This window comes from Carettochelys insculpta, chromosome 3 (genome assembly GCF_033958435.1).
Source record: "Carettochelys insculpta isolate YL-2023 chromosome 3, ASM3395843v1, whole genome shotgun sequence".
Classification (NCBI taxonomy): Eukaryota; Metazoa; Chordata; order Testudines; family Carettochelyidae; genus Carettochelys; species Carettochelys insculpta.
Window position 1 is genome coordinate 105087232 of NC_134139.1, and position 18902 is coordinate 105106133.

Genomic DNA, 18902 nt, shown 5'->3' on the forward strand with positions numbered 1-18902 from the left:
TTTTAGCCACCCCAAGCCATAACCTTTCAGTGACTCTTTGCAGTTTCAGTGTACCACCCATGTCTACTTAAACAAATGGTTGTTCTAAGGGTCTTCTTTTCCAGGAGGTGTACATCTGTGCCAAGTCCAAACCTAGATCCAAGCCCGGCCACGCTGTTAATTGGGGCAGGTGGTGGGTCTCCCTGGGCGGTCACAATTTTTTAGTGCTGGCTGTAGTGTGGGGTCTTTTAGCCATCCAGGGGAAGTCTCCATAGGCGACCATAATTTTCAGTGACAGCAGCTGCCCAAGGAAAGTCTCCAGTGGCTGATATAGTGGGGGTTAAGGGCAGCAGAGCATCTAGCACCAAGAGCCAGGATCTGGGAACAGACTTGTCCTCCAACTGATCATAGTTAAAGGATTTAAACTGTACTCATTCCAACGTGGCAGCCGTTTCTCAGGCTCCTTCTCTGTAATTAACCCCTGGATCCTCGTCACACGCAGGCACAGAAAGTTCCATCGAAAGTTGATCGGGTGGATATACAGTGTAATGCCTGTGGGTATTTAGATGTACATTTCTAGATTACAGATAGGGTGGAAGGATTCTGCAATGGTTTCAAGGATGAAAATTCTTGCTCTGGGGGTCAAACCCCACTTAGAAAAAGGGACGTTTGTTTAACACAGCAGGGGAATGAAGGAAATGAAATGTGGGATGATGTCTTCAGATATCCACATCCACTTGTGGGGCATTTTTTCCCCATGCTGCACCAGTGAAAATAGCCAGAATGCTATAGGGCTCAGGGAACTGTCAGATCGGTTCCCACAATACACTCCTGCATTAGTTGATTTAAGCTTCTTGTGTGTGGCAGCAATAAGTCAATTTTGTGGGGAGCATTTGGGAATGTGAGGATGCTCAAAATCAGATTTATAAAACCCAACGTTAATAAATTGATATCAGTAAATTCGATTTTAGCTCGTAACGTAGACACAGCCTAATGCAGGTAACCCCTCCCACATACTGTGTGTCAGGGATATAGTGACATGAGTATGTGATATTGTAATAGGGTTCTTGGTGGGTTGGATGGCCTAATGGCTAACACCCACTCTGTCCTGAAGCCAGTAGTACAGGAACCCACGCCTGCCCATTCCACTGAGCTCCAGCCCAGAGCCCTCAGAGAGTCAGCAGTATTTGGCCTCCATGGGGGTTTCTGAGTTACTTCCTACTGTTGCTTTTTCTCCCTCACCTTCTTGTCTCAGATAGGTAAAAAAGGAAAAGGAAATAGAAAGCAAACCATCAGCTTCAGCATACAGTCATGATCCCACCGGGAGGCTTCTTCAGCCCCTTTTGTCAGGAACCTTCAGGGTAGGCTGTTTTCCTCCCCAGCTTCTCCCTTTTCAGCTGGGTTGTTCCCTTTTGAACCCTTTCCCTAGTTAAAGTGTGCTCTGCAAGACTGGAGGGATGGGGCTACCTGGGCTAGCTCTGTGTGGGGTTTGTATACCTCATCACAGATATAATCTCATATTTTATTACAATGTTGAGAAGCTGCATAAATTCTCTTTTGTATAAAAACTTAACAGATATTCTTGAATGGACCATGGTAAATACATTCCTGAAAGAACAATCAGGTACACAGAAAAGACATGTATATCTACCATTGAAAGCAAATCTTTGCTCATAAGGTACTGAAAATATTGTTCAAAGCAATTTATCTTCAAGTGATTGCTCATGACCATTTCAACTTAAGTGTGTGCACTTGCCATGAGCACTGGTGTAAAAAGTTTGTCCTCCAGCAGCATCCATAAGGAAGTGGCTCTGGTGACTCCTGGAGTGCACCTGCCATGGCATGATATAAGGGGCACTGCGCTGTCCCCCACCTTCAGTTCTTTATGCCACCAGTGGCAGTGCATTTGAACTGCTGGCTTTGGAGGCTCCTAACCAGCTCTCCTCTGTTTAGCAGCTCTGTAGATAGTTTTTCAACCAGTTAATGAGTTACAGTTCATTGTCCTGGACAGGACATTTGCTTGGGAAGTGAGCATGCCCCTGTCTCTGGGCTTCAAAGCTTGTTTATCATGCAGTCACCTTATGCTGATGAGTGACCCATGTGATAGTTGTCTGTGATGTCTTGGCGAGGGGCATATCCATGATAAGTGCTAAATTTGTAGATCATTCAAGTTCTGAATCAAGAAGGAAGGGGACATTCACTTGTAGGCACTCCCAGTGGAGTCATCAGTGTCCCCAGCAGGGGAACAGGTGCCTGCCTGCACCTCAGGCACTGGGCAGCTGGTGCAGAATGCTCCGTCAGTACCATTCCCTGTCAGCAGTGCTCAGCCTTGCTGATCCCAGTGAGGAAGGTAAAGGCTTCAGCCAAGGGTTATGCCTCTCCATCCCAAAAGGCCAAGGAGAAGCAGGGAGGGGAGACTACACCCATGGTGGGTGGCTCGTCTCCTCCAGGAAGTGAAACTTTGACACAAGTGGAATGGCCTGGCCCAGCCCTGCTCAGCCTGTATCGTCAGCACAGGGCAGCAATGATGGCTTCCACCATCTAGATGCATGAGGAACCTTGCAGAAGGCGCGAGACATTCTGGCTATGCCAGTACTGGAGGCACCAATGCCTAGAGCTCATTTTGGGCTCCTTCAGGGCCTACTCCTAATGGCACTCCACTCTCCTAGGAGGCTGGAACATCAGCACTTCCTCATGCAAGTCATCACATCTCAGACTCTGAAAGACAGGTGTCACAGACAACCCTTCTGTCTCCTGATAAGGGGCAAAGATGGGGTTTGGGGCAGCACTGAGTAGTGTGGTTGTGCAGACCCACTAAGGCATGCCCCCCAGCATGAGACCTGTGAAGAGAGGTCAGTGGCCTCAGGACCACTCCCCAGAACACTGGTCATCTCGCTGGCATAGGTTCTAATCTCATTGGTCCTCACAAACTCAACATTCCTTGGATCCCTAGTGTTGCTCCAGCTTTCAGTCCTGTTTCAGGTCCCAACGTTGAAGGGCTGACGGGAGGCATGGATTGCTGGGAGACCACCACAGATCCACCGTGCCTGAACAGGTGCTTGCATCCCATGCCAGAGGTTCTTCATGGTCAGAGAGATCCTGGGGGTCCTGGAGTGTGCACCACTCTGAGAGGGGCAGTTGTGAGCCCTCTCATTCCTGGTTGCCTGGCAGTGTGTTCATACCATCTGAGTAAGGGTCCCTGCCACCCAGTCAAGTGCATAGTCCATTAGAGCCATCACAGGTGTCAGCACCACAACTGCTGGTGTGGCAGCAAAGACTGGCTGGTGTCCTACTACCCATGGAAACTGTGGGGGTTTACAAAGCAGCCCCGTGTTCCCAAGTCGGTCTCAGAGATATTGGAACTTTTGCAGAAGGGCACTGTAGAGGAAGTTCCACCTGAGTTACAAACCAGGATTCTCCCCTGCCTACTTCCTAATTCCAAAAGCCGAGAGAGGTCTGTGGCCCATTCTGGATCTGAAAGACCTTAACAAGTATCTGTAAAAACTCAAGCTCCCTATGGTTTTTGTAGACTCCATCATTCCATCTCTGGATCCAGGAGACTGGTATGCTGCGCTGTAGATGATGGATGCTTACTTCCATGTAGTGATATTTCCAGGTTATGGGAGGTTCCTTCATTTCATGGTGTGCTCCACCCACTTCCAGTTTGTAGTTCTCCCCTTTGGACTGGCTGTGACCCCCAAGGGTGTTCTTCAAATGTATGGCAGTAGTAGCAGCCTATCTCAGATGCCAGGGCATCCAGGTTTACCCTTACCTCAATGACTGGTTGGTCAAGGGCAGATCCACAGCTCACATCTATCTAGACACCTGCCAGTCACTGGATCCGCTGTTTATCAACAAAAAGTCAGTACAAGTTCAAATGATAAAGTTCATCAAGGTGGTGCTCAATTCAACCTATGCCAAGAGCATTTCTGCCTCAAGACAGATTCTAAGACCTAGTAAGCCTTATTCAGGGGGTGTCCATATATCCTCTGGTTATGCCCAGAATCTGCCTGCACCTTTTGGAGCGTATGATAGGTATGCGGTCCACCATGCCATGCTCTGCATGTGTCTAATCTATCAGTGGCTCATGTCAGCATGCTCCTAAACCAGGGACCATCTGGACAAGGTGTTCACAATCCCCTCGCAAATACTTACTGCCCTGCTGTGGTGGAGTGTGCCTGAGAATTCCTGAAAGGAATTTCATTCTCAGCCCCTTCCCTCAAATTCATGTTGGATGCCTTGGACCTGAGGTTGGACATGCACCTATGTGACCTTCAAGGCCTAAGGGCTGTGGACCCAGAGGAAACAAGGTTGCATATAAATGTCAGGATTCTCAGAACAATGTGTCCAATCTGTGGGTGTTCCAACATCATATGTTAAGCAAAGTGGTGAGTGTCCTCAATAACAACATAAGCCTCAAAGTTTTGTATCAACAGGCATGGGGAAACACTCAATGTTGTTCCAGGAGGCACTTCTCCTTTGGGATTTCTGCATCAACCATGACATTCCAGGCATCAGCAATACCCTAGGAGATCCCCTCAGCAGGAAGTTCTCTCCTCACCAATAGTGATCACTCCACTGGGAAGTGGCCTCCTTGATTTTTCAGAGCTGGGGGCTCCCCAGGTAGACCTCTTTGCCAACAGGCAGAATAGGAAGTTCCACCTTTTCTTCTCCTAGTGGGATCTGGGTAGAGACTCCCTCTCAGACACCTTCCTCTTGTCACGATCCAAGGGTCTGCTGTATGCATTCCTGCCAATCCCTCTCATCAGCCAAGTCTTCATTCAGCTCAGATAGTACAAGCCTCAGGTCATCCTGATTTCCCTGACCTACCCTCATTAGCATTGGGTTCAGATGGTATTGGACTTATCAGTATATCTCTCCGTCCCTCGGTGTCCCTCCAGACCTGTTTTCACAGGGCCAGGTCCAGGTCTTCCATTCCAAGCTTGCATCCTTGCGCCTCACAGCTGGATACTCCATGGCTGAGTGAGGTGGAACATACTTGCTGAGAAGCAGTTCAGCAGAAAACCTTCCACATGACTGACCTACAAAGCAAAGTAGGCAAGGTTCTTTAGTAAATCTACCACTGAGAGAGCTAACGTGGGTTATTAGAAATGCCATGTAAGCTCATCTTTGTGTTCATACTGTCCTGAACATTTCTTAAATAAAGAAGAAAGACTCCTTTCTTATACTTGCCAGAATTTTTTCCTTCACAGACTCTTTCCAATTTCCTTTTATGCTGTCACTCTTCCTTACATGCATTGGTCAAAAATTGATGAAATGTCTATTGCTCAATTTGTGAAATTGCGCCATGTTCCCTGAACAGAGCATAACAATTTGAAAACAAAACAATTAGTATCACATATTAGGTTAAACATTCTCAGACAATGAATTGCTAAAAATTCAAAACCAACAAGAATAATTTTTGTTCTTGTAACCATTGCAGAGACTTTATTTGATAATGGTTTTTTGTCCCTATCCTTGTGTCACAGATGTGATAATCATAGGGCTGAATGGAAAAGTCTTGTTCAAAATTCAAACATCTTTTGATTAGCCAACAAATACAATATTTTAGTTTCTCTCCTCTAGCCTCAAATATATGTAATGTACTTGACTCCTAAGTAATGCTTAATAATAGTAAATGTAACAGCATCTACATGGTGTATATAAATATTCTTATTTCTGTTGTACAGATGGGGAAACAGGAGCACAGAGATTAAACAGTTTTCATACATAAACAGGAAGTTTGAGAGTCATACGAATAGAACATAGATTTCTTGACTCCCAGTTCTGTGCTTTTGCTGAGATTTTCTTCTATTCCCATAGTTTGTCAGTAACCTTGTTTTCTGATATGTGATTTATATGGGTAGATCATGCTGATTTCTTGGGGGACTAAGGGCTGTTACACGTTAATGCTGACTACTTCTGTTCCAGTGGCCTGTAGATTATCTTTTTATTTTATATATATTTATATTATAATATGCACTTCAGCACTTTTGCCACAATGTTGCAGGGAATGCTTTTTTTAAAGAGTCCCTAGAAGATGTGCACATTACTAAAGCAGCTGCTTTTTCAAAACTAAATCCAGCTTTGTCACCGGGCACACGTAGCCTGAATTGCGGGAGGTTTCTCCAACTCCAAATGCACAGAGTGGCAATGAAGTAAAGCCTGTTACTGTTGTTCATGCCTGCCAGGGATGTGGTGGGGGAGAGGCAAAGGCCCACCATTTCAGAGTGGCCCAGGACTCTGGCCATCACTGTGGCCGCAGCTCTCACCCCATTTGCAGTCCTGCGGAGGGCTGTGCACTGCCCCGTGGGTGACTCAGAGGGAGTGTGGTTGGGGGCCAGGGCTGACTGCCCAAGCCGCTCCCCCTCCTGTCCTTGACTCCACCCCTTCTGGGGGTGAGAGCCTCCCACACCCACCTTGCCCTGCTTTTGGCCCCAGTGCTGCTGTTGTACCTTTTCTTCATAAAGAGTAAATGGAATTTCCTTGTTGAGCATAGGAGAAAGATTCCTTGGTCTATGCTAGATAGACATGAAAGCTTTAAAGAACTACTTTCATGCCTGCCTTTTGCAATCAAGTTCCGAATCCTTTTTACTTGTCTTCCTCACTCTGCATAAGTCTGCTTCTCTGCACATTTCAGTGTTGATGTTCTCTCATCACACCTCCCTGCACTCTGTACTATCCAAACCTTTTTCTCTTAATCACACCCTTTGTTTCCTTCTCATATTCTCAGTTTTGTACCATCTTCTGTTATATCCCATTTTCTTGGTAATTACTTTTTAAAAACTAATAAAGAAACAACAATGGGCTGAACTTTTAAACTTTCAGCCCTGGAGAAGTAATTTCTGAAAAGATTTTATTTGTCACATTTTAAATTGTAAGCCTCTCTAAACGGAGACTTCATCTTCCTGTTGACTTCAAAAGTACTTTTTATGTCTGTGCCACGATTTTAGAGATGAAATTTGGCCCAGTCTTGATATCACTGAGTATCCCCTGTTGAATTCTGTACTTTCAGCTCTAGGGTTCTTGGGTTGCTGTGCAAAACTGTATAAGAATGTCAAAACTGGGTTATTACATTTAGTAATTGGCCTAATTAACACTGGCTTTGTAAAATATCTGTTTGTGACTACAGCCCAGCTAGTTTCCTGAAGTACTGACCTCACTGAAAACAATTAACTAAACCTTCTCTTACAATAAATTACATCTGTCTTAAGAACATGATGATTCTTGTATTTAGGCAAAAATTCAGGCCGGCGAAAATGAGAACAATTAGAATGTTTCAGTTAGCACAGCTGATAGTCAAGGGGATTTTCCAGTTAAAGAAAGCGAAAGCAACTTCAAAGGACTCTTCCTTTCTCTCAAGATATTAGCAGTGCTGACTATTGACATTAAAACCTCCATTATATTTGATGGACTGTTTTATATATTTTATTATGGTCTCAAATAGATGGTAATATCCAAATCTTACAGCTACAAAGGATACAAAAAATGATTAAATACTCACCAAATCTCAAGTTTTCTCTAATTCTTGTTGAAGGGGAGAGGTGCAAGTTTTGTAACTAAATCTCACACCTTTGCAAAGATTCTTACTATTTATAATTAATATCTGTGTTAGAATATTTGATTATTGCAGTGTTGCTGACTTCCATGATTTTTATTTTCTCTTATTGTTTTATTCTGCTACTCACATTTGTAGTATGTGAGTACCTTCCACATAAAACTTGTAGCAGTAGTGAAGTCCCTGCTTGATTTCAAGAAATTTCTGGCTCTTCATTTTCAGAGCTTAATAATAAATAAATAAAGCCCTCATATCAGAGAGGCCAATCAGAAAACAACTGGTTTGAATTTTACATCAAAAAGAAAAAGAAAATGAAAATCACGAACAAAAAGAGAACTTTATTTTCTTAAAACCTCCTCTCACCTACATAGTTTAGTGTCTGTCTAGGCAATTTTTCCCATACCATTTACATTTTGGGGCAACATCCTTCAGTATTTTTGTACATAAATTTCCAGTTGATTTCAGTGGTAATTAAACACAAGGATTTAATCCTTAGCTGCACCCAAGCTTTGTTTATGCTACCCTGAGGCTGATACTGAGACTGCTGAGGGCCAGTTCAGCTCCTGGTGTAATTTAGAGAAGCCTCTGTGATGCTCTGAATTATGTCCAGCTTTAATGTGTCTCTAGAATTTATTTGGACACACACCTCTCTTCCCCTGCCACACCTACTATCCCAGGGGGCTCTGAGTGGGAATGTCAAAGAGTGAGACTCTCCAGAGAGCCAGATAAGCCTGCTCTGTGGTCCCTGGAATGGCACAAAATAGCTATATTGGGGTCCAGGATCTGGCCTGGCCTTGGGTATGAATACAGACACTAACTCTAAAGTATAAGAGGTTCAATGTATAAAAGGAGTAATAAAAAATGGATTATATAATATTTAATTTGAAAACCTAAGATCTTCATAAGTAGACACATCTAACTGCAAAAATGTTTTTAATACAATAAGAATGAAATTAACTATTTTTTGTGTTTTACCTTACTAATGAAAACAATCTTTTTGGTTTTTAAAAGTTGCTTATCCAGTTTTCTATGTCTGATTGATTAGATGTTATAAATATAAATGTCAGAATAGTTTGTATTTTCTAGTTCAGCCCAGTGTAGCTCTGTATGTTTGTTTATACTGAGATCAAGGGTATGCACGTTCCTTTATTATGTGTTCTTTTTCATGTTACTCCTAGGCATATTAATTACAACCTTTGACTGAAAACTATGCTAAATACAAAGCACAATACCAGCAGTCTTTGAAGATTCCAAAAACTTTATCAAGAGAACATCATTTATATTAACTTGAAATTGGTATATGTTAGGATAATTACTGCTGTGCCTTCAGGGTAAAGGAAGTACTCTCAGCCAAAATTAAACAAGGGTGCGGATTAAATGAAGCATTACTCCCTGTTTGGCAGCAGTGGACGTAGGTTGCAAAATCAGGGTATGACGTAGCACTGTGGAACTAATCTGCCAAAAATTATTTGGCCTGAAAGTGCCCTTACTCTTTCAGTTATGCACTAGTCTAAAAGAACCAGATTTAATTTGATCTTAACTGAGGGATCTTGTTAACTACTTTCAGTCCTTTGAAAATAGAGCCACTATATATTTTCTGAAGATAGAGAGCCACGAGGCAGGAAGTGCTCATAATTTAATGCTTTGAGACAAATCCAGCTGCTCTTGGCAGTGGAACCAGTGTAGTTTCACTGCCCAGGGGCTCTGCAATGGAGTACACACCCTCTGCACACTATAAAGTTCAGGTTTGGAGGACTTCCTTCATGGGATTGAGCAATAGGTGGATGGGCGGAAGAGAATGCCCTTCTGCATGGCTGCCTCCTTTTATCACCTGCACTTGAGGCAGAGTATTTTGGGGCTGTAGGCATTCTGTTATGGGAGATGATTCTTTCCTTATTGGTCCTCTTTTCATGCAGATGGTGATCTCTACCATTTGGGCTGTGTGCTAGATCCCTGGTTTGGCCTTTAGTTTTAGAAACCATGCAAAAAAACAAAATATACTTACACTAGGGGCTTGCTTTTTAAAGGGACCTCATCTGTCCCTGGTGTACAAAGATATCTGTGCACACACATTTAAAACCCAAACACTGCATATTCATTTTATGAATTCTTTTATCTGTATGCAAAGATGATGGAATTTTCATATGTGAAACCCACTTACTCTTTCATGTGAGCACATGAAAAATGTATGCTCATATAGTTCCTTGTACAGCAGTGGTTCCCAAACTTTTCAGCATCACGCCCCGCTTTTGATTTTTGAGAAACCTTCACACCCCCCACCTCTTCTTTACCATCATCCAATCCCCCCTTTTAACAAAAGATTCAATTCTTAATTTACAATAAGCACAAAAACTTGATATAAAAATGTTATTTAAAATTAAAAATAAGCACAAATTTTTCCTTAGCCCCTTGCAGGTTCCTGGTGCAGCCCCAGCTGGCCACCTGCCTGAGCCCTGTGCCAGCTGCTTGAGCTGCTTCTGACAGGAGTTCCACCCGCCGGAGGCCTACACTGCCAGAGCCACCTGCCCAAGCCCCATACCCCCAAGGCCAGCCACCCGCTCTCCCACTAGTCGCTCACCCCAGCTGCAGGCAGCCACCAGCTCACCAGCCCAAGCTGCCTGAGCCCTTTGATGCCAGGGCCAGCCACCCAAGCGCTGTGAATCCTGCAAACTGGCCATCCACCCAAACCCCACAAGCCACTTGCCAGAGACTCTCCCCTCCGACAAAGCCAGGCACCACCAGCCCCACACCAGCCCCACCCCACCCCGGCTCTTACCTGATCTCACTTACGTGAGCTAAGCACCCCCAACCTCCCATCTAACTGCATCCTCTTCCTTCTCTTCCCCCTCCAACCCACCCTCACTCACCTTTGCATGTGGATCTTCAACAGCTGCCCGCTTTTTATAGCAACTGCACCAGGTCACCAACGTAAAATGGCAGGGGCTGAGATCCAGAAGCAAAGGGTGGAGGGAATGATGGTGGGGCTGGTTCTCCTCACGCTTCCTCCCCTGGAGTTTCTTCACATACCCCCAGGGGGGAACTCCCCCCACTTTGGGAAACCATGTTGTAGAGCATTGCAGATGACCGTGAAGAGGCCATTGTTTTAAAAACCAAGCCCTATAGCTTGCATTGTTGTGATATTTTTGGAGTTAAATCTTAGCAGTGAGAGGAACTGAAGGTTATCTATAGACAATTGCTGCTGATGGCAAAATGTCATTTTAAGGGTCCTTGATTGTTTTAGTGTGTGTGTGTATATGTATATGTACATACATTATATGTGTGTGTGTGTATATATATATCAATAACACACACTAAAGCAATCGTGTGTGTATATATAAATATATAAAAACAGTCTTACTTCTAGGAAGTAAAAATTTAATTTTGCTGTTTTCCAAAAACAGCTTAGAATTTGAAATTTTTTATTCATTTTCTGTTATTGTCAGGGCTATAATTGAAGGAAGGAAGCAACATTTTTAGAAACTCCTGCCTTTTCCACATGGTATGTAAGTTTTACTTTGAACATGCTCAAAACCCAACCATCAGGTGCAGCCTTTTTGGGGTCTGAAACAGTGTGAGATACCTGCACAAGGAATCCAGCTATGTCCTCCAGATCCATCCTAGGCTTTAATGAGCTTATTGATGGGGCGTGTTGATCAAAGGCTAATTTTGACAACTTCAGTTTCTTTATATTCTGTGATGCCTGCTCATGGGGCTTCCCTACATTAAGCCCATTCATTCTTAGCCTCTCAGCTGGGGTGTCTGGACTGGCAGATATGGACAGAACTTCTGAACAGTCACACTGTGTTATATGGAAGATTTGTTATGCTGCTAAATAGTCTACTTTTGCTCATTAAGTGGAGGAGTAGGATTGTTTCTGCAGCATGGATGGCACAGAAGTGCTTTCAGTTCCTTTAAAGGGGCATTCATTCCAACACAAAATTGATGTGCCTGTGGTCCTGTTTTATTTTCAATAAGGTAAATCCATGTGTCACAGTAAACACAAAATACATAGGATGAATAACTGCATGTTGGAGAGGGGTGTAGATCTCCTCACCAGCATCTGCCAATATTTTAAATCCACATATCCTTTTTCAGCAGTGAGGGACAACTGAGGTACTAGTGAGTGGTCTGCATGAGTGGCCCTCCTTCATCTCAGTGGGCTGCAAGATTGTCATAACCAAGATGGTCTCCCAGGAATGGGTAGCTTTGCTAGCTGTGCTTGTGTACTGAGTATTTACAGAGTGTGCTGATTGAAACATAGCAGCAGTTTGGATGCAAAAGGAGCACATGGCTCTCAGTGCTGTGTGCAACCAGCATGCACATCACCTTGTGTGCCCTTTAAGTGTGTGTCACTTTGATAATAGCAGTAGGAAAAAAAATGTGACCGAAAACTGGCCGAGTCTGGCATCCCTGTCCATGGGCAACAATAAACAATATGTCTCACAGGCCACACGTGCAACTTCAATGGCCTGCAGGTTGTCAACCACTGCTTTATAGTCTCTGCATTTTTGAGCCATTGCTATTACTATTACTTCAAGTGATGGTCCGTTTGGTGTGTTCCACTGAGGGTTTTCACATGCACACTGTGCATTCAGAGTCTGAGATTTTGAAAGTAGTATTGTCTATTGGTTCATGCATGTAACCATGGCTTGCCTCGTGATTGCATCCAGTGTGAGAAAAGGTGGCGCAGGCTGATCACATTTCCAGTTTCTTTGCATTGCTTTATGGCTTGATCAGAACTACCAGTGTCCTCTTTCATGTGACACACTTCTAAAAAAATTAAAGCTGTACATGGTTCCAGAGTGTTTTACTGTTTATACATTTAGTTTTTCGTAGTTTGCAGAGTAGAATTGGGACACAGTTTGAGTGAACACTCCTTTCTTCCCTCCATACTCACGAGACTATGCTGAAGACCCCAGGCTTCAAAATCTGTACCTGCAGCCCATGTTCCTTAACGTTGAGGGATAAGCACCAGTGCTGCCTCTGCTGCTTGGGAGATGCCTGTGTTGTATCTAACTGCAATATCTGCCAGTCCTTCCCTACCCATACCCCCTATCTGCCCATTTGAGGTGCCTTCAATAAATTCTCTTTACATGTGGAAGCACTTTAGTGAAGTTACCATGAAATCTCATGTGGACCCAGTCCAGGAAAACTACCCTGTACATCATCCCTATACATAGTGCTAAATGTTATATGATCAAGTTAACCATGGCACCTTGCCAAGAGTCCTCTCCTTAGTCCCTCCGCAGGGTCTCCTCTTTCAGCAGCATTCTGACCTAGAGGTGAACTCCTTATTACAAAGAGGAGCAAGAGAGTGGTTCCACTAGAATACCCAGGGATGTGGTTCTATCCAACTTATTTCCTGATACTCAATGAGACAGGCAGATGGAAGCCAATTTTGGACCTCCGTCACTCTGCAAACCTAAGTTTCACATGGTCACATTAGCTGTGATCATTCCATTATTTAAAAAAAGACATGGTTTACAGCTCTTAATATTCAGGATGCTTATTTTAACAGACATCTTGATAGATTGGTTTCTGAGATTCACAGTCAGCAGGCACCAGTTTCAATACAGGGTCCTTTGATTTGCATTCGTGACTATTCTGAAGGTCTCCATGAAAGTTTTCCTCCATCATGATGGTCTGCCTTAGGAATTTTGGAATTCTTGTATTCTGTTAGCTGTTAGCTTGCAACTGGCAAGGAAATCTACATCCTGGAGGTCAGAAAACGTAGGGATAAAATGAGAACCACCAAAAGCCAAGCAGTGCTGGATCTTAAAAAAGGTAGTCTAATCAATAGTAAAAGGTTCCTTGCCATATAAACAAAAAGAAAACAAGGAAAGCAGAAAAAGGATAACTTAGCACTTAGGATAGGGTGGAGGCTAAAGATAATCTAGGTGTGGCCCTCAATTGTATGCCGAGTCTTAGGACAAATTTTGAAAGAAAATAATTAGACATGATAAGCAGTAATTGCGATAAAATACAATACGCTTTTACAAAAGGTAGATTATGCCAGACCAGGCTGATCTCTCTTTGAGAAGCTAACCAATTCTTAGATAAGAAACATGCAATAGATCTAATCTACCCGGATTTTAGTAACGTATTTTATGTTGTTCCATGTGGGAAATTATTTGTGAAGTTGGAGAAGGTGGAAGATTAATTCATGAATCAAAAGATTGGTAAGGAACTGGTTAAAGGGCAGACCACAACAATTCATGCTGAAAGGTGAACTGTCAGACTGGAGAGAAGTTACTAGAAGAGTTTCTCAAGGATCTATTGTGGGATCAAATTTATTTAACATCTTTATTAATGATCTTGGCACAATAAGTGGGAATGTTAATAAAGTTTGCAGATGACACAAGGTTGGGACGTATTGCCAATGTGGAGGCACAGCAGAATATCATACATAAACATTTGGACAATTTTGAAAACTGGAGTAATATAAATGCAAAAGGATGCCATTTAATACAGGTTGAACCTCTCTGATCTGGAATTCTCTCATCCAGAAACATCCATAATCCGGCATGATTTTAGTTAGCTGGATGACCGCTTATCATGTGTGTGTCCAAGTTTCCTGTGGTCACATAAAGTTTGCTTCCAGCCACCAGTCCTGGTTCATAGTGCTCTGTGCTGTTGTTCAGCTGCAATTTACCCCTAAATGTCTAAAAACCCCTAAAAAGAAGAGGAAGTGTTGATAATGCTGCTAGACAATATTGACCTCCCACGGTCTGGCAAATTCTCTCACCTGGCACCAGTCAGGTCCCAAGTGAGCCAGATTAGAGAGGTGCAGTCTGAGTGCAAAGTGCAAGATCATGCACTTAATCAACAAGAATTTTACTTATAAGATGGGCGGTTACCAGCTGGATGTGGCAGAGGAGTAGAGAGGCCTCGGTGTAGAGGTTAAAACATGATGTCTATCAGCTGTCAATGTGATATAGCTGTGAAAAGAGCTAATGCAATCCCAGGGTACATCAGGTGAGGTATTTCCGGCAGCAATAAGAAAGTGTTGTTATCATTGTACAAGGCACTGGTTAGATATCGTCTGGATGCAGTTTTGGTTTTTGATGTTTAGGAAAGATTAATTCAGACTGGCACAGGCACAGAAAAAAGCTACTAGGAATGGAGAACTTGCCTTATGACAAGCAACTTGAGGATCTTGGTTTGTTTAGCTTAACAAAACAAATGCTGAGAGGGCGTAGGATTATTCTTCTGATGCACTTGTAGAGAGAAAACAGAGAGGAGTCATTTAAATTAATTACTAATGTTGGCAGAAGACCAAACGAATGAAAAGTGGCCATCAACAAGTTTAGGCTTTATAAAGATGAAAGTTTCTAACCTTCAGAGGAGTGAAGATCTGTAACGGTTTACAAAGGTAAATACTGGGGACAAAAAACCTAACCTGATTCAAGACTTATCTTAATAAATTCATGATGAGATTGCTGACAATTTCATGTGGCATCTCTGCATCTGCTATTAGCAAATGTCTCCAACTGCTAGCAATAGGACACCAAATGACAGAGAGAGATGAGTTAGTGGGCCTCACCCACATGCTCATGGTCTAGCTGGGCACCATATTTGGGATAGGGAAAGATTTTTTTTCACAAGTCACAATGACCGATACCCAGGAGTTTTTCACCTTCCTTTGCAGCATGGGTTCTTGCTTGCCTTGCTGGTTTTGGCTTAAAGATTTCAAGTTACAGAGATGAAACTGTCAAGGTTTGAGAACATCAGTAATTCAGCCAGACTTTGAGTCTATTACAGGAGTGTGTGGGTGAGGTTATGTGGCCTCTGGGGTCCAGGAGATCAGACTAGATTACCATGAAGGATCCTTTCAGGAGTTAGAGTCTAATGACTGTGTCTACACTATACAATAAAATCAATTTTAAGTTGGTTAGCATGGTTTTTCCAAATACCTGTCTTCACTGTAAATTCTATTAGCTCGATTTATGGACCTCTAAAATCGACATGATATCGAAATCCTAAAATCGTAGTAACCTGATGGGTGTAGTGTTCAATTCAAATTTAAAATTCCAAATGAAGGGTAGTGAGGATGCGGCATGTCTTTAAATCAAATTCGTTAGCCTCCACAGATGTCCCATATGTGCCCCATAATGCATCACAGTTCTCCGTTCTGTCCTCTTCCATCTCCACTGCTCTCAACTGCAGAGGAGTTAGGCAACAGGTAGACCGTTACAATTTGGCACCTGGAAGCCCACGGCTGTAGGGTCGTGAGAAGCTGAAAAATCTTCTTGCTTTTTGTTTGCTAGGAGCACAGCTGTGGTTCTGTGTATACCCCTGCTAGCCACCTTTGTTTCTGCAAGGCCTGGCGCCAGCCACTGGCCCTCCATACCATGTGTCAGCTAGGCTGCGGCTGGGGGTTGTGCTTGTCTGGTAGCATCAGAAACTTCTTTTCAGCCATTTACGTGTTGTCCTGACTCTCACACCCTCTCCCTTCCCTCCCCCGGCACACACCACACAGTCTGGAACATTCCTGCAGCCAGCTGCATCCCGTGACTTGACCCCCAAAGCAGTAAAAGGATGTGCTGCACAAGGTGCCAGGCAGCTTGTGCGTGGTGAGGATCATGATATTCAGGGGCTGGCTATAGCCAGAGATCTTTTAGCTGCCTGGGGGAAGTCTCCCTTGACAGTCATGATTCTCACGGGCTGGCTGTAGCCCAGGGGTCTTGTAGCCTCCCAGGGGCGTCTCCCTTGGCGGTCATGATTTTTGGGGACTGGCTGCAGCTATTAGCCACCCGGGGGTGTCTCCCTCAGCAGTCACAATTTTTGGGTGCTGGCTGTAGCTGGGGGGGTCTTGTAGCCGCCCAGGGGATGTCTCCCTCAGTGGTCACAATTTTCACAGGCTGGCTGTAGCTGGGGGTCTTGTAGCCACCCAGGGGATGTCTCCCTTGGTGGTCACAATTTTCAGGGGCTGGCTTTAGCTGGGGTGGTTCTAGCCACTTGAGGAAGTTCTCCCTAGGCAGTAATGATTTTCGGGGGCTTGCTGTAGCTGGGGTTCTTTTAGCCGCCCCAAGCCATACATGTTTCAGTGAAGGCAATGTATTAGCTTATACAATTCCCACAGTTGTCAAAGTAACTTGCAGCGGGGAATATTCTTGTCCTAAGGGCCTTCTTTTCCAGGTCCAAACCTGGCTGTAGTCTGGGGTCTTTTAGCCTGATGAATCATTAGCGTTTCAGTGTAACAACCATGTCTACTTCAACATAAGGGTCTTCTTTTGCAGATGGCCTAAATCCAGATTCAAGTTCCTGAAAGGGCCTCCGTGGGTGGTCATGATTTTCATGGCTGTCAATAGTGTACTGTCTTTTAGCCGCCCTGGGCCATTACTGATGATTCATTCGAGTTTCACTGTAGCACCAGTGTTTACTTAGAGTCCTCTTTCCCAGGAGGTGTAAATCAATATCCAAGCCCAAACTAAAGCCTAGGCATGCTTTTTCAGTGTAGCACCTGTGTCTACTTAAACATAGCAGGAGAAAGGGGAAAGAAATGTGTGAAAATGACGTCCTATACCCTTATCTACTTGTGGAGCCAGAATGCAACGGGGCTCAGAGAACTGTGGGATGGGGGTCTCACAATATGCTGCAGCAGCACTCGATTTAAGCTTGATTTAAGCTACTTATGTGTGGCAGCAGGAAGTCAATTTTATGGGGAGCATGTGGGAAGGTGAGGATGCTCAAAATTGAATGGATAAAACCCAGCATTAAGAAATCAGTTTTAATAAAATCGATTTTATCTCGTCATGTAGATGCAGCCAGAAAGTCTAAGTAGCAAAGTCTCAAACCTTGAGAAACAGCCCAGAAATGGACTTGATGTGATGAGAATATTGGTAGAATTCATCTGCTATCTAGAGCCATTCAAGTGGGAAAGCTTCACAAAACTAATGCTTGAACTCTTCTTCATTGAGTATTTGATAAGGAACTTGCCCTTTTCTATTCAGAAATGGAGACAGTTGTAGATGGCCAATGTTTGAATAGGGCTAGAGTCACTAGTGCAATTGCCAGATGGCATGACATTGGCTGACAGGCTTGGACATGTCTCTTGAAGCCATTGCATCTGCTGTGTAGCCATCTGAGCTTATTGTGCATAAATTAAAGTAGAGCCATTTTGACTGCTTCTGTTGATCCTACATCACAGCTTGCTGTAGTACTGTAATGCAAGATTTCCACCCTGGTCTGTCATTGTTGAAGGACTATTCCTTTTCAGTTTGTCACAGAAAGGTATCTAGGGGCCATAGTGGACCCCAAGCTAAGTTTGAGTCAACAGTGTGACACTGTTTCAAAAAAAGCGAACATGATTCTGGGTTGAATTAACGGGGTGTTGTGAGCAAGACATGAGAAATAATGCTTCCACTCTACTCTGTGCTTATTAGGCCTCAGGTGGAGTACCGTGTCCCGTTCTGGGCACCACATTTTAGGAAAGATAGGGAGAAATTGGAAGGGATCCAGAGAAGAGTAGCTAAAATGATTAAAGGTATAGAAAATGTGACCTATGAGAGAAGATTAAAAGAATAGGGTTTGTTTCAAAAAGAAAAGGTTGAGAGGTCTCTTGAGGTATCTTCCAGTTCTAGTATTCTGTGATTCTGAGATTCATAATTCCAAGGTGAAAAGGGACCACTGAGGTAGTGTTGGAAGCCGTCAGGGACTTATCATTAAATAAAAGTATTGGAAATCAAAATTCCTGGGTGTTTTCCCAGGTTTCCCAGTAATATTATGTTTTGATATTAGACAAATGAGTAGTGATAGAAATTTGGATTGGCCCCAGTTTATGGTGGGCAAGCAATTACCTGAGAGCTTGTCTGGGTCCTTCTTTGGCTCTGGCACCTTGGGCTCCATTTCTTGTTTGAATGACCCAGTTATTCTAATACCTCTTGTGTAATGTTCCCCCTCTGCAGAAGCAGCAGCTACTGTTCCCTTCTGTCCTTTAGCTGCAGTGGCATGGCATTGACCCCTGGATTATCCCCCACTCCTCCCCGTCTGTGGTGGAGCCCATACAGGTGGCTGCAGAGAATTGTGTTATGCATAGCCCCTAGTTGTATGCAACTTTCCTCCCTGTTGCAGGGGGCAGAAAGACAGGAACAGGAGAGTTACTGTTGGATCCTGAGCAGCTGTGGGAAGGAAAGAAAATTGTCCCAGAAGTCAGGGTTTTCCATCCCCAGCCCCTGGGGCAATCTGCTGATGTTGCAAAGGTGGGTGGAGTGTTCACACAGGTTCAGCTTTTGGTGGGCTTTGGGACTAATAAGATGGGTCACAGCCAATCTGTGCCAACATATGACTATACGCCTGAGACAAACCAGTTCACTCTGTGCTTCATTTTTCTCTAAAATGGGGAAAACATGAATATAGCTCATAG

At 43.7% G+C, this 18902-nt stretch overlaps 1 protein-coding gene across 5 annotated transcripts in view; it reads left to right on the forward strand.

The window, feature by feature from the left end:
* The window catches only part of AHI1 (Abelson helper integration site 1), a 191714-nt gene that overhangs the window by 105512 nt on the left and 67300 nt on the right, over window positions 1-18902 (forward strand). The window lies entirely within an intron of this gene.